General features: G+C 36.8%; 1 protein-coding gene across 1 annotated transcript in view; it reads right to left on the bottom strand.

The window, feature by feature from the left end:
- Positions 1–17,332, bottom strand: part of LOC306860429 (microtubule cross-linking factor 2-like) — a 58,125-nt gene that overhangs the window by 24,659 nt on the left and 16,134 nt on the right. The gene's annotated exons all lie outside the window — the stretch shown is intronic.

The following is a 17,332-nucleotide window of genomic DNA, read 5'->3' as shown; positions in this document are numbered from 1 at the left end:
GGTGAATACAGACAGACTGCTGGGTCAAATCCAATTTTCACTTTCTGTCATATGTGGGCTGACAGAATGGCACAGGTTAATGGCAATGCTGCTTTCAATGGTACTAAACTTCATTAAAATCAATAGATTTGTGCTGAAAGAAAATGAAAGCATCGACTTAGCAGTGTATCGACCATTTTTGTGCCACTGTTTGTTTTAATTGAATGTGGTTTGCTGAGTCTATGGAAAAGAAGTCTGAACATAATGAGATTATATCAACGTCATTTATCCCACCACTAATGCCCACTGGCCTTGTCCACAAGGCCTGCACATGTAAAAGCTGTACAGTGTGTATATGCATGCTGTGTGATGGGGTTTTCTTCTGTATACAAGTCCTCCAGCACAAACACACTCACTCACAGTCACTCTGGTGACTGAGTGTTTCCTACTCTGGCGCGCCACAAAGTTATAATAAAATTCCATCCACTCGCAAGACTGATGCAATTATGCCATTCTAATGCAAAAGACGTGTGTTTCCCAAACTGAGTTTTTTTCTCTTTGACACTCAAAGTTTCACAATTTCATATATATAAACGTACATAGAGTAAAAATAGGCATTTGCAAGAAAATTTGTTTGCCAGCTGGCCAATAACTTTATAAGGAACTGTTACATAATACACGGTTTAAATTGGATATTAAGAACAATAGTCTGACCCTCACTGACATTTCAAATCAAAGACAATCCAAGCTGTGTATAAAGAAAACATCATGACTCATGTTTCTTCTAACAGTGGAAGATTTACCATCGAAGTTTATCTAAGGTGTGCAAATAGTTTATTTATTTTTCCTCCAGAAGTCATGTGGCAACATGAATGGGGAATATTCCACACATTAAGCAACCAACATGAAAATATGGGGAACAAAATCATAATATGAGCAGTTTTTCTATAGAAACTGACTGACACTTGTGAGAACACTTTCACCATTGAACAGATAAATAATCCCACTGTTTAGAAACCAAAATATATATATTTAAAAAAGAAAAAATCAAAATAACAATGTAAAACACAGTTTCATGCCGGTAAGAAATATTACTGGTCTGTGAATTTTCTCAGCTCACTGGCACTGGCAGGTGTGGCAAAACATTAATTTTAGACAGGTTACTGACTACCTTCCAGATTTTTTTTTTTTTTTCACATGATGGGAATAACAACAAAACAATAACCTCTTCAAAACCTGATCACTTCTAGTCTAAATGTTGTAACAAGTCAAGATGAAAATAGTAAGAGATCTTTTCATTTGGATTGTATAACAGATTATTTAAAAAAATAAATCTGTCGGTTCTGTGCATGGTTGTTGATTGGATGTTGCATTTAAAAGAGGCAGATGAACGTGGGCTTGCAGAAGCGACATTAGTATTAAATGTTGTTTTCACTGGAAGGTCCAGTTATGACATTTTGATTATACATCCCAAGTAAAAAAAATGAAAACATGAATTGTTAATAAGATCTATAACATGTTTTTAGAAAAGAGTGAATTTACATTTCATGCCGACTTTAATCAGAAGCATGATGGTAAATGTTTACTCGTGTTCATCATTGCATAATTTTGTAATAAACACATTGAAACTTTCAATCCAAGTAGTCAGTCATCTGATCACTGAATTGCTTATCAGCTACCTGAATTTCAACACCATGAAACCTAATGCAGGTACAGAAATCTGAGAACAAGCACACACACACACACGTCTATTCAGCCGTGCCCTGATCTTGTGCCTGCTTGATTTATTCTTATGAAACACACTCATTCTCCAACACATGCTGTAAGGAATAAGATGAAGTCATGTTACAGTCAGGGATGAAGAAAGAGTGTCACTGTATTAAAAAAAAACATCCATCCTGAAGGAACAACGGAGAACTCATTTATGTCTCTCTAATTTGACCTGCTCAGTTGACTGAATTATGAAGACTTGAGTTAGTGGAGTGTGTGAAACTGAGAGGTTCTCTAAGTCACGATCTACTTCACACACGTTTTCCTTCAAAATCGAATGAATGTTGCGTAAGAGAGACTGTTGAAACACGAGGCTGGATAGAGAGCTGAATGTTTCTGAGAGAGGATTCTCTTTCTTTAGACAGGGGCATCATTAGGATTTTACTTCTATCTATCTATCTATCTATCTATCTATCTATCTATCTATCTATCTATCTATCTATCTATCTATCTATCTATCTATCTATCTATCTATCTATCTATCTATCTATCTATCTATCTCTCAGTCAATCTATCTACACACACACACACATATATATATGTATGTATGTATGTATAGGGAGCATGTGTGTACACTGCTATGAAGAGCTTGAGTCTTCATGTGGAGGGACATTTAAATAGGTCTTTTGTGTGACAGAACAATTACTGCACTTTAACATGAACACGTCAAAAGGCATCACTGAATGGAAGTATTAGTTATTTGTCTGCTGTCTCTGTCATCTCCAGAGGTTCCTATAATCCTCTACATCCCAAATGACTCCAGAGAGAATCACACTTAATTTCCTTTCATAAAAATAGAAGGTGACAAAACGAGAATGCTGGGAGGAGAGACACATTGGTAAAGATGTGGAAGGATTATCTATTTTGAGAATTGAAAATAAATCCATGACAAAGCGCTGACCAGGAGAGCGCTGTGTTTATGTGATGTTAATAGGACTGCATGAATAAAAAAATAACATCGAAATCACAACATGGGTTTTCAAATCATGGCTTTTCAGAAAAAAATAAATACATGCGCTACATGTTTTAGAGTGAAGAATGTTTTCACAGCACTGTGTTCATTTACATGTGAGCCGCTCATGATCTGGTGTTTTCAGTATCTCAGAGTGGCTTAGTTCACAGTCAATTTTGTAAAGAGGACACTAACAATGTGCCGACAAACAAGACAAAGCTGGATACTTTTGGTATAAAACAATGACTCAGCTTTCAAATTTAGTTTTTTTTTAAGAAATTGAAGCAATAAATACCATTTTGTGGATCTTTAATGTGTTGCGACAGATTGCTATAGCACCTCAGTTCAAACGGCATGTGAACTGATCATCTCTTCCTCTTTACTAGTTATAGCATGAAATAAACATGAATGAACATCGGAAGGCCGAGAGAGCTCAACGCGCTGCAACTTCAGAAAACACATGCAAATAGAAAAAGCACCAGCAAATCAAGAAAACATCTTCATCAGTTTGACAGCAGGTGGTGCAAATGCTCACAACACAAACAAATAAAGAAACACACTGGAAATGCTCACAATACAACCAAATAAATTTTATTTTCAGTGCGTTTCTTTGTTTGGTTGTGTTGTGAGCATTTGCAGCGTGTGCGTTGTCAAATTGAGGAAGTTGTTTTCTTAATTTGTAGGTGTTTTTTTCTATTTGCAGCACGTTGAGCTCTCTCGGCCACCATAGCTATCTTGTTTCAAATGTGGAAAGATGCCAATAAACACCATTTTTCAAGTTCAAGTCCACCGATGTTAATTTACTCTCCTGTCTGGTTTGTTTGTCAGACAAAATAGCAGATTTGGCTTTATGATTGGGGTCAATTGCTCAGTTTACTTAGACTACCAGATCCCAAAAATGGAAGTAATATCAACCACAATTTTTCCCTTTGTCTTGACTCGGATTATTGGAGGGTCAAATTCAAACATTTTTACACAAAATTGGATTAAAAGTGCAAAATAATTTTAATTTTCAGATGAATGCCACAAACAAAAAGTCATGCAAAGTTTTATACTACTGTGTGAAATGTTTAGCATTGCAAATGCTTTCTGCTTCACATACTAATTAAAACAGTGCATGGAGTGCACACTGCGCACCACTCCAAAAGCTGGACATAACCACAGAGATAGGCTAAAGAGAAATCCATTTTCACATTGTATGTTTTTTCTCAATTCCCAGACCGCATAGACACGAGTCGCCGACTGTTCCAGACTATAATGGGTTCCCATGACAACGGCTTTTGTGAGCAGTTCCCCTGTAGAGTTCAATGGAACAAATTGATGAATAAATGGGGGGAGAAAGTTGGGAGAGGGAAAACAGGAAATCACAACCTTTCAAATCCATTTGACATGAGGAGGCCCATCTCCTCCTGCACAAACAGGCAATACAACTGCAGAAAATGACCTTGCATCCCCAGCTTTTTCTTTTACCAATTGCGCTAAAACACAAGGGTGCTAAAAAGCCAGATCATTATCATAGCATTTTTCATAGAGCAACTGAGAGCCTGCAGGTGCTGCGTGTTTCCCACAAATTCCGTCTCTCCGTAAATGATTGGGAAATGAGATATTCTGTCGCTTTGATCCATGGCAACAGAATGTTTATTAGTTCACAACAGCAGGATGGTAGTGATAAACACTATGCCTTACACAGTGAAAATGTCTCTCCCCAAGTACATTTCCAATCTTCTTTATATCCAAAAGCTGTCCACAGTACTTATTCAGGATAAAGTTTTGGCATATAGCAGCATTTGCCTCCAGCTTTCTCACACTTGAAGAGTGACATATGCTTCGGTCCACCCGTGAGCGAGACGGTTATTTTACATGCTTATCAGGCTGAGTGTTAATTAGAGCTGGGAAACACTTTTATAATTACACATGACGCCCTGAGGCCCATGAGAGAAATGCAGATATGTGTGCGTGTGGGAAACAGAACAGAGAAGTGATGGATGGATGGAAATAATATCACATGATCCTTCAGAAGTCATTCTAATATGTGGATTTGGTGCACATGAATAGAAAGTTCAATGGATTAATTTGACTGACTGACTGACAGACAGACAGAAAGACACAGACAGACGCCTCCCTTCATCCCATTGACTTATAACAGAGACCCCTTAGCGTGCCAAGTTTTTGGGGAGTAATTGAGAATGATTGGGGGAAAGTCACATGAGATGAGGCAATGCCTCCATTGCAATATGATTCGATATGATTGGTTATGTTTGGCTGTGATTGGTTCATGCAATAAATCCCGCCTCTTGTGTTTGTGCGTGTTCCACGTTCGTGAATCAGTCGGAATGAACAAAATAATGGTGTTATGTAATGGGAAGACTAATTTTTAAAAAAGTAAGTAAACAACTCACACTCTTAGATATAACCACATTGTTACGTGAAAATAAGATTTGAAGTGGGCTGAAAACATGATCTGTGGGAGTTTTTATTGACTAATCAGCTTGGTTAAATTTGAAGTAAATCTCCATGTCTGTGACCAATATTTACCAAGCTTTGATGACCGATGATCCAAAAAATAAAAAAAATAGTTAAAAGTTAATTATTAAAAAGAATAGCTGAACATAAGTTCACGAATAAAATATATTGTTAGTGCCTTGAGTTATTATTTTGGAATAAATATGAAATGCTTATAATCACTAACTTGATGAGATTCATACATGGCTTTAATAAAAATATGCATTACATTGTTAAATATAAAATAGATATGTAGGCTATATGTATACAATATATATATATATATATATATATATATATATACAGTCATGGTCAAAAATATCGGCACCCTTGGTAATATGATCAAAGGCAGCTGTGAAAATGAATCTACATTGTTAATCCTTTTGATATTTTATTTAAAAAATTCACAAAAATCTAAACTTTCATTGGATAATAAGAATTTCAAATGGGGGGGGAAATATCATTATGAAATAAATGTTTTTCTCTACACTGTAAAAAATTTCAGACCTCCCGATTTTCTAGTGACTAATTACATCTAAATTTTTCTATTGGCCCAAATTAATTTCTGCTAACTGAATTTTATCAATTGTGGCAACAGTCTGTTAACATTGGCTCAATGAGAAATAATATGTTGAGCCAATGGAAAAATTTAGATGTAATCAGTCACTAGAAATTTTTGAGTTGGGAGGTCTGAAATCTTTTACAGTGTAATACACATTGGCCACAATTAATGGCACCCTTTTATTCAATACTTTTTGAAACCGCCATTTGCCAGTTTATCGGCTCTAAATTTTCTCCTATAATGCCTGATGAGGTTAGAGAACACCTGACAAGAGATCAGAGACCATTCCTTCATCCAGAATCTCTCCAGACCCTTTAGATTCCCAGCTCCATGTTGGTGCTTCTTCTCTTCAGTTCACCTCACTCATTTTCTACAGGGTTCAGGTCAGAGGACTGGAATGGCCATAGCAGAAGCTTGGTTTTGTGCCCAGTGACCCATTTTTGTGTTGTTTTTGAGGTTTGTGTTTGGATTATTGTACGGTTGGAAGATCCAAACATGGCCCATTATAAGATTTCTAACAGAGTCAGTCACTTGTTGATGATTTTTTTTTTATCTGTTGGTATTTGATAGAATCCATGATGCCATGTGTCTAAACAAGATGTCCAGGACCTCCAGCAGAAATATAGGCCCACAACATCATAAATACAGCAGTATATTTCATTGTACACATGGGGTACTTTTTATCCCTGTGTTCACCAAACCCATCTTGAGTGTTTGCTGCTAAAAAGCTCATTTTTTATTTTCATCTGACCATAGAAGCCAGTCCCATTTGAAGTTCCAGTCGTGTCTGATAACTGAATATGCTGGAGTTTGTTTTTGGATGAGCTAGGATAATTTTTCTTGAAACCCTCCCAAACAACATGTGACGTAGGTGCTTTTTGACGATTTTTTTTTTTTTTAGGTTTTCTGACCCCGAGACTCAACTATTTTCTGCAATTCTCCAGCTGTGGTCCTTGGAGAGTCTTTAGCCACTCAAACTCTCCTCCTCACCATGCATTAGACGATATAGACACATGTCCTCTTCCAGGCAGTTTCGTAACATTTTCTGTTGATTTGAAATTCTTAATTATTGCCCTGATGGTGGAAATGGAAATTTTCTTAATGCCACTTCACTAATTTGTGAAGCTCAATTATCTTTTTGGGAAATTTGGGCTTTGTTTACCCTCCTATTTATATTACTGTGAAACAGGAAACCATGGCTGGATAATTTCATATTCATAATCACCCTGGAGTGCTCAAATTGTGAATATGAATGGGAATATACTTCAGAGATATTTTACTCATAAGAATTTCTAGGGGTGCCAATAATTGTGTGTTCGCACATTAGTTAATGGGACATGAGCACATTTTTAATGTGACAAAAATGTCCGTTCTGCCTCTTTCTTTCTTTCTCTTTGGCTTGTGAGTTTAATCGCTAAGCTTCTGTTGTGTGCACACTTAACAAAAAAAGCCTTGGCACCACCACAGCAGAGGACACCTCCCTCTTTCTTTCTTTAATCCCTTAATTTTACCTCCTTCCTTGAGTGCACTCCAGTACAGCTGTGTCCATACATTAGAATATCAACGATTTCTACATTTAAATGGAAAAATTAAAGCATTAATTAAAACACTGCAGACCTGAGCAACCATCTCACGAATATAACAGGATGTAGACCTGTGAACACATACTGACAGTCTGCCATCACTTAAAACAGTGCATTTTGTGCAATTTGATGAAGTTCAAAAGATTAATATCTGAGAAACAGAATAAATTGTTGGTGAATCACACCTGTACTGAGCATCAAGTAATTGCTCCCAGGTGTGGGCCAATCAAATCTAACTATAGCAGCCTGTTTCTCATTAACACCACTGACACAGCAATCACAGTTTGTCTTACATTGGGGAAATATCCCCAAAAAATAAAAAAACACTGTCAGATCATCTCTTTATCTGTAACCTGAGAGAAAATTGAAACAAAGATTCTGTAGATATGACAGTCTTTACGTTTTACAACATTTACATTGATGAAAACTGACTATAAACCGGTTTAGAATCAGCCTGAAGGAATTGGCCCCTTCATCTATGACCTGTCCTAGATCCCACCAAAGCTTTGGATAGAGTATCTGTCCTTGTTTTCTGCGTGAAAGACAGTACGTCGGTAACAGGAGCAAAACATCCAGCTCCCCACAGCCATAAACTGCTCTTTGTCTTTGCATCTCGCCCTCCAATTTCAGAGGAATTCAATCAGGGAGCCCATGCGAATAGCAAGCACTTGACGCTCATTAGCGTGTCAGGTTGCGAACCGTATGCACTCTTGGCAGATGAAAACTCTCCAAACATTCCTCTCATTGCTCACTTTGTTCTCTCATTTGTATTAAGAACGACATTTGGCATTCAGAGTGGGAGACTGAATTTGGAGGATGTTTTTGGAATCTGTGGAAAAGACTGAAATAGGTCAAGATTCCTCAGTTTACAGCATAGCAAAGGATGAAAATATATGAGCCAGATTTGTGGGTTAGTAGACCCCACAGATCTGAATGTTATATTCTTCACTTTTGCATTAGCAGACAGTCTGTACTAGTCCTGAACTAGAACACATCTCAGACTCAATTTCTTTTTTTTCTTTTTTTCAATTTGCGGCAAAATATATCAGGAGAACCTCTCAAATCCCAAGAGGCTATATGAAAAATCTGAGAGAGTGGGCGAGTAAGAGAAAGAATTATTGAGCTGGAGAAAATATGATGGACAAGTAACACACAACAGCACTATATCATAGGATATGGGAGAGAGGTCACGAAGAAAGCCATCCATAAGCATTCCCATTCATCTCAATGGCAATTGTTTGGCTGGAGCAGGATCTCCCTAGAAGCAGGCAATTTGAAATCACACTCAATTCTGCAGCCAGGCTGATTTGAGCCATAAATGCATCATGAAAGGGTTGATTGCACCACAACAACACACCCCAGTTCAAAACACTAGTCAAAGTCTGTTTCATTTTTTTAAAGGCAGAATGGTGAAATGGTAAAACTTCTACTATAATATAAAAGTATTATTGATTTATATGCTTTCCAAAATTGCTTAGTCAAAATATACAGATAGGGTCATCAATTGAGAAGGATGCTGTATGGTGTCAGATGGTGTAGTTATGGCAAACTAACAATGCTAACAGCCCCTTGAAGTGGCACCTTAGATATTTACTTTTTTCTATGGTTCACTAACTTATCTCAAGCAGAAAATTAGATCCCTGATGCAGAGAAGTCATTGAGTGTTACATGTGCATTAAGATGGCTACACGCTTGGTGAAGACAACGGGGATAAATATAGTGAATTCACATTCAGTTGATTTGCTATTGCCGTTAAAGCTCCGCAGGAAATGTTTTAGATAATGTTGCAGCAAGCTATTGAAAAATCATTACTACATTATTGAAATGGTTAAGCATTTAGAAGGTCATTAGAGAGAAACAATCATCAATAGACAACAGACATATAAACCAGATTATTTATCCAAGAGCTGTGTAATTAGATTGTGAGGCATTTAATGACTCCTTAATCAACAGCCTTTCTCTATTAATGAAAATAATTGTCTAGAGTACATAAATAAACACATTGCACCTCAATCAGTATGAAATGGATTTGTTTCCAAATACCACTGAATTGCTTCAGATGAACAAACTGAAGTATGAATTCAGTATGATAGCATGATGAATCAGTATGCATGCTGGTTTAAAGAGTTTAGCTGTACTGTAACTCAAGGCACACATTAAATATATAAGTATACTGTGCCCAAGCAATATTACCCCCAGTTTCTCTGCTTGTGAATATATGTATGTATATAATTGATGTATATAATATATATATATGTATGTATATAATATATAATTGGTTACCGAGACAGGAGAAATCCAATCAGCTGTGCCATGTGATAATGATGTCATTAGCTCAGTCAAGCCTCATGTGGCGGGAATGCACCATTTTAGTTGGTCTGCCAACCGCCATTAACACCAGAAGAAGAAGTCAAGCCTCATTTATCTGAGATCCAAGATGGCAGCATGTCCATATGTGTGTAAGCTTGTCTTAGTTTTCTTGTTAGTTTGTCTTTTATCTTCGGCGATTCGCTGTTTTATGTTAAGTGAGGCGAGGGATCATATTTCTGTGAGTGGATCTTTCCTGTGACTGTTTGCTGATCGCGTCTGGCTTTTACATTGCTACTAACGAAGACGCTGGACATTGAGTCAAAAGTATTAAGCCTCCTCTTTCGAAGGAAAGTGCTTATTTCACACTGTAACGCAAGTGGCTTTGTCCATTAGCGTTTTGAGAAATTGGCTACCATTGTTATTTTGATGGTGATCCCTTTTCTGTTGGCTTTCTCTTTTCGGCGTAGGACGTGGTTTGGCGTTGGCATGGATCCCTCTTTTGCATCGTGACGTTGGGCAGTGTTTCGTGGGAAGAGGACGAGTTGGAGTATCTTAGACTACACATCAGCAAGGAAGGATTTTAATTTTATTCTTGTGGCCGTCAGCCCAGTTGGACTTTAGATGGACAATGCTGTACGTAACTTCAAATTGCATTGCTCTGGTGCTTTTATTTCTTTTGATACTCAACCAGGGAAACATCAGCTACAGGTATAACTCAGTCTCCTCATCACATCACGATATACCTGTAACTTTAAAATTGACAAATTGGACAGGTATCAGTGTATACACAAATGTTTACGTTCTCTGGGACTGCCGATTGAAGTTATCGCTTTCAAATTTTGTGTATGAGGACTCTATAATGTCTGCTCAAACAAAAAATGAACAAGGCATTAACCATTCCACTTGTTTAAACTCATCTGCTAGAAATGTAAGTGATACAGTAAGGCGACGGAGTTTTATAATTCTTATGTTACTGATATCAGGAAATGTTTTACCAGATCCTGGTCCTTATAATGATATTGCCTCGATTTTTAAAGTTCCTGCCGATTTTAAATCCAGATCAGGTCTGGGTTTTATTCATATGAATGTGAGAAGTCTGCTTCCTAAGTTGGACTTGTGCGTATCTGGGCAAAAATACCAGTTCTGACGTTATAGTAATATCTGAAACATGGCTTAACAAAACAGATAAAGCCATAGGCATTGATGGTTATAGTGTTTACAGGGCTGATCGACCAAAAAGGGGAGGGGGGGGGGTAGCAGTTTATGTTAAGGATAGCTTTGAAGTTACTGTGTTACTTTCTGAGTCGGTAGTTAAAAAATATTAATTATTAGCTTTAAACCTTATTGTCTCTAAGACCTTACATCTTACTGTAGTTGGCTGCTACAGACCTCCATCAGCTAGTAATGATGCCATTTCTTCTCTGATGCATTCAGTAACTTCCCTGAATTATAAGGAGCTACATGATTTTAATGTGAAATGGCTGCAGTCAGCATCTGATGGTTTTAAAGCAATTTGTGACACTCTTTTCAGTTAGTTAAGACACCTACTAGACCCAACTTGAAGGATAATAAAAAAACCACACTAATTGATCTTATTTTTGGTAATGCTCCCCATAAATACTCTTCGGCTTCTGTATATGCTTGTAACTATGATGTTAGTGATCACTGCGTCGTTGCCATAGTTAGAGATACCAAATTACCCAAGCATAAACCACGTATTATCACTAGACCATGTATGCGACATTTTAATGAACAAGGTTTTCTTTTTGACGTAGCACATTACGATTGGGATAGAATCTTTCTTATCCCCGATGTTGAGTCTGTCTGGAAATATTTCTATGATGGTTTTATATCGGTCATCAATAGGCATGCACCTTTTGAAAAATTCTGTGTTAAAGGTAGGGATAATCCATGGCTTTCTGAAGCCCTATATGTTCTTATTCGTGAGCAGGATGTTGCTTGGGCAAAAGCAAGACAATCTGACTTAAGCTCTGACTGGTTCTGTTTTAGGCAGCTTCGAAATAAATGCACAGTCGCTATCAGAAAAGCTAAGGCTGATTATTTTATTGCAAATGCTACTATTAATTCAAATAATCCCAAGAAATTTTGGCAGAATATAAAGTTGTTAACAGGTAGTAAAAACACAAAGATCTTAGAAAGCCTTATCAATGAACAGTTGACATGTTATTTGAATATAAACAGTGTTGTCTATTAATTAATCTGGGTTTCGCAAAAAACATAGTACTACAACAGCTATTCTAAATGATATTGTGGGATCGATTGATAAGGGTGATTTTTGTGCTTCCCTTTTTATTGATTTATCAAAGGCTTTCAACACAGTGGATCATGAAATATTGCTGTATAGATTGAAGAGCATTGGTTTATCAAGTCATGTTATTCCTTGGTTTAAAAATTATTTAAGTGGAAGAACTCAATGTGTACAAACTGAGAAGAGGATGAACTGATGAATCTGATTCATTGGAGATTGCCAAAGGCGTTCATCAAGGATATGTGCTGGGGCCCCTTTTATTTACCATCTATATAAACAGTCTTGATTATGACATTCAGGATGCCAACTTTCATTTTTATGCAGATGACACAGTCATGTATTGTGCTTCTTCTGGGAGCAAGCCCTGTATAAGATTCAGTCAACCTTCGATGTCATTCAATCACGCCTTAATTTAAAACTTGTTCTGAATGCTGATAAAACCAAGTATATGTTATTTTCAGGTTCAAAAAAACTTGAAAATAATTTAATCTCTCTTCAGACCTTATAAGGTACCGTGATTGAATTAGTAAAACAGTACAAATATCTTGGCATCATTGTTGACGATGTCCTATCTTTGGGCTCTCATATTACTCAACTGAAAAAAAACCCCTGAAAATTAAGCTTGGGTTTTATTTTAGGAACAAGTTTTGTTTTTCATTTAATGCAAGAAAGAAATTAGTTTCTGCTACTTTTTTACCTGTACTTGATTACGGTGATGTAGTATATCAGTTTGTACCTTCATATCTTCTTTCTACTTTAGATGCTGTTTATCATGGTGCTCTAAGATTTATATCAGATTGTAAACCCTCAACTCATCATTGTACCCTGTATAGCAGATTAGGTTGGCCTTCTTTGTCTATTAGGAGAAAAATGCATTGGAATGTAATTATTTATAAAGCCAGGGATGTTGCCTTCATGTCTTTGCTGTGTTGTACAACAGAAAATTGTTGAAATATTTCCTTTGTTTGCAAAATTGTTATACTCTCTCTGTTCCTTTTGTTCGATCTGAATTAGGTAAGAAGGCTTTTATGTATGCAGCTCCGTCTGACTGGAATCTTCTTCAATCGAAATTGAAATGGCAAACTTTGCTGTCTTTGGATCATTTTAAAACAGTTATTCAGCAAATAGAAGATGACTCAGTGATATGTAATTGTTCTAAGTGTTTTTAGTTTGTTGTGTAAATCTGCGTTGAAACTGATTGTATTGCTATAATAGTTATATTAATTTTAAGGTATGGATTAAATAACATTCATACAAATTCTCAATCTGCATAAATCTGATTCAACAAATATTTTATGTGATTTTTGTATATACACCAAGGCTAGGTTAAAATGTAAAAAAAAAATGTTATTAATATAATTTAAACCAATTTTGCTCCAACATTTTAAATTCCAGGGTCACTTTCAGCTTTTTTTCTTTCTGAATCTGGTATATACTGTGCAGTATGTAGTGAGGACTACAGTAATACTCTGTTCTAATAATAATAATAATAATAGAGCTGTAGTTTCTGCTGGCCATATCACCTTAGGTTATTGATCTAGACAGATTACATTGATAAGGTGAGCAGGTCACTGGATTGCAGTAATAAACCCATTTTACTGAAGAGAATCGCTGAAAGTGTAATTCTGATGTGATTAAGTAATCAATCTCTGTTCTGTCAGTCTTGTCTCTGTTCAGTGTTTCCATGTCTGTTTTGTGTCTGAGCACGTGGCTCTGTCTTTGTTATTATCTGCCATGTGCTCCTCTTGTCCTGCCTCCTTGTTTCCAATTACGACGCCCCCTTGTTGAGTCCTTGTTTGTCTGAGTGTTGTCACCTGTTCCTCATGTTCTCCTGTCCTTTTATATTGTTCTCCTTTTCCCTCTTGTTTTGCCAGTTCGTTGTGCTACGTCAGTGTGTGCTTGCGCTGTCTTACCAGTCCTGTGATACCGCTTATTCCCTACCTAGCTGTTTGTTGTTATTTGTTTTAGTCTCACATCAGTCCCCAGTCTAGTCTTGTCTCTCCCTGTCCTTTTCCATCCTGTTCTGCAGGCTGGGCTACCGGTCCCCTTGCTGGGTCTGCCACGCTGCTAGGCCTGTGCTGAGTCTATGACATCACTAGTGTGGAGTGTCAGGCCACAGCTGCTAACCTCCAGCTTCACTGACCTAGTCCAGGATGGTAGTCACAGGACTACCATCCTGGACTGGACTCCGCTCACCTAGGCCGCCTGTCACCATTCATTACCTGCCCATTGTCTGGAGTGTGTTCACTCCCCTCCTCCCCATCTCTTGTCCTGTCAGTTGTTCTGTTAATAAACTGTCAAGACTATTATGCATTTTAGTCCTCTCTCATAGAAACCCTGACGCTTCTAAAACAGAAGATCCTAACTACCATCACACTTCACATGCACAGCGCTTCTCCAAAAGCAATTTAGGAGCTATGTCTGTAATGAACCCATCACATTTAAAAATGACTCATAAATCTATATTTAAACAAAAGGATTCCAATTTTTGAACGTGCTAAAATAATAAGAGTCTGCAGATTCCAACAAGCCATAATGAATAACCCTTTAACAGATCAGTGAGGTGTACAGACGCAGATGAATACTGATAGTTAGCCTTGTGCAAAGCCAGTGAAGCAAAGACTTTTATCCATGCTCTATATAAATCAATGCAGCAAAGTGCATGAGCATGCTTTTCTGTCACACTCTTGTGTGTGTGTGTGTGTGTGTGTGTGTCATGAAAGTGGAAGATTGCTGGTTGACCCAGATGAAGTTCACAGGACAAGGAGTTCCCAAGAGCCTGGATATGAGGAGACATGTCTTATATAAGATCTGTCTCATACTCAAAATCATAGCAACAGCTTACTGATCTGATTAGGATGAAAGCGGAGGATCTGAGATCTAACCACTTAGCTTCACCTAAGAGACCTGTGAATTCGATCAGAGGGCAGGAGTTGTAGTTGTGTAATGATGTAAAGGCCTGAACATGTGTCTGAACATAACCATCTGGAAATAGGAGTGAACACTTGTCTTCTGTATGAACAAATGCTTCTTTTTCACTTTTTAACATCTCACACACTATAAACAATAAAATGAATGTATTGTATTGGATGGCTTGATTCAATAATATGAATTGTTTTAGCATAATCAATAGCATTGCAGATCAAATTCATTTAGCCTCAGTCCTGGGGAACACAAGTGGATGGGAACTGCATGACAGAACTGAAATAGAACTGTAGATCAATACAAGCTCTCTGTGAGAAAAAAAGCCACTCCCACAGTTGTTAGAAATATCTGTGCCACAAACACACTTTCAGCTGATTATAAATCTTATAGCTCCTGTTTAAGGTTTTGGTTTGGGGTCAGTAAGTTCTTTTCACGATTTTCACCAAATATATTTGATCAAAACAATTTACAATTTAAAATAACTGTTTTCAATTGTACTGTATTTTAAAATGTAATTTATTCTTGTGATGGAAAGCTGAATTTTCAGCATCATTACGCCAGTCTTCAGTGTCACATGATGCTATAGAAATCATCAAAATAATAACCACAAATCATTCACTGCTTGAAACATTTTCTATTATTATCAATGTTAAAAACAGTTGTGCTGCTTAACATTTTTTTTAGAAACAATGAAACCTTCAGGATTCTTTAATGAATAAAGTAAAAAAACAGCATTTATTTGAAATCGTTTTGTAATAATATAAATGTTTTTACTGTCACTGCTTTGATCAATTTAATGCATCTTTGCTAAATAAAAGTATTTCTTAAAATCTTATTGAACTTTCCAAAAATACACTGCTAGTATCAAATAATAATAAAAATAAATAAAATGAAAATAAACTAATTAAACGAGTAAACAGGTTAGTATGTACTTGTCTGGACAATATTTTTAGCCTACAAAAAGATTGTCACAGCAGGAAACCTGACAGATCTAATCTTGTCCGACATGCTAAACTTCTTTCAAACAGCTGATCTCAGACACAATCTTAATGCATCTTAATATCTAATGCAGTTTGTGTGGAGATGTATCCAGGAGACAACACAATTACACCGCCATTAAAAGCAGAAATAGACCAGCCAGTTGGTGCATGCATGTGTGTTTTGTGTGTGTGCATGGGTTTTATAAATGACCTACAAGCGCTGCAGCATTGTCACTATCAAATCTAATAACCTCTAGCTGCATTATGTCTTTCTGCATGTGTGTGTATCAAACTTAAGGGTCCAGACATCAATCAAACATTTCCCTTTCTGCACTTTCTTTGTCTGTCAGTTCTGCATAGTGCTGAGCTTCATAAAAAAGAGCTTGCCACTAACTCCCTCCCTCCCAACATCCTCTTATTGTTTGTTTTGCCTGTGCCATTTGTTCAGTCGTATAATTCTCAAGTGGAAGCAGTTGGAGATTACAAGCTCTCTGTCATACAGAGCTAGGAAGTGTTCGTATAACAACAGAGTCTGGGTTTAAGACAGATAATGGCTTTCATTTAAATGTGCAAATCTAAATCCTACTACAGTGACTTTGATGTCAGATCATGTAAGCACTGACATCCCAGACGCTTTTAAAAATTAGACCCTTTTTTACCTTACCAACACAGGTCTGGTGATCTGAAATTCAGAAATAGCTCTTACAAATGGCTCAAAAAGGAAAAAGAGGAAGACACGATAAATGGCAAACAGCAACATCAGAGGTGTGTGTTGCCTTTAGTTTGCATAAAGGCTGTAGAAGTGTGTATGACAAGCCAGAAAACACATGTAAAACTTGCTTTAGGTTATTTGTTTAGAAATTACAATACTGTTCAAAAACAATTTGTGGTCGGTAAGATTTTGTAATGCAAATAGTTAAAATAGTTGTTTTCTATTTTAAAATGTCATTTATTGTATCTTTAAATTATTATTACATTTATATATAAGGCTGAATTTTTAGCATCATTACACCAGTGATTTCCTGCTCAAGAAACATTTCTTATTAATATCAGTGTGTATATGGCTGTAGTCTAACCTATATAGTGCAGTCCAGGCCTGAATGTGTGTGTTCATGAGTTTTGCATGCTTCAGTCTTGCGTGTCTTGTGTAGTATGTTTGGTTTTCCATGCAGACCTTTACTAGAGCATGAAATCACCTCTTACTCCCCGAGGAAAGAACGTGTTATCTGTATGTGGATGTGTGTCAGATTTAACCAGGGGTTGGTTGCACTTCCTGAAATGCAGGAATAGCACAGCTAAAATATTAACATTGGTGTTTGCTAAGGCAATTACAATTCATTCGTGCTCATACTCATTCAATAGTAATTTGGACAAACCCCTAACTCCAAGTAGTAAACTCGAAGGACATGACTGATACCCCTTGTGAAAAAGAAGTGTGCTAAATTGTATTCATTGCGTGTAATTTTAGTGTACATCAAATCTTAAAAGTGTATTTAAAAA

Source organism: Barbus barbus, assembly GCF_936440315.1.
Source record: "Barbus barbus genome assembly, chromosome: 41".
NCBI lineage: Eukaryota > Metazoa > Chordata > Actinopteri > Cypriniformes > Cyprinidae > Barbus > Barbus barbus.
The sequence above is the reverse complement of the archived record's forward strand: the minus strand, read 5'-3'. Positions and strand labels throughout refer to the sequence as shown.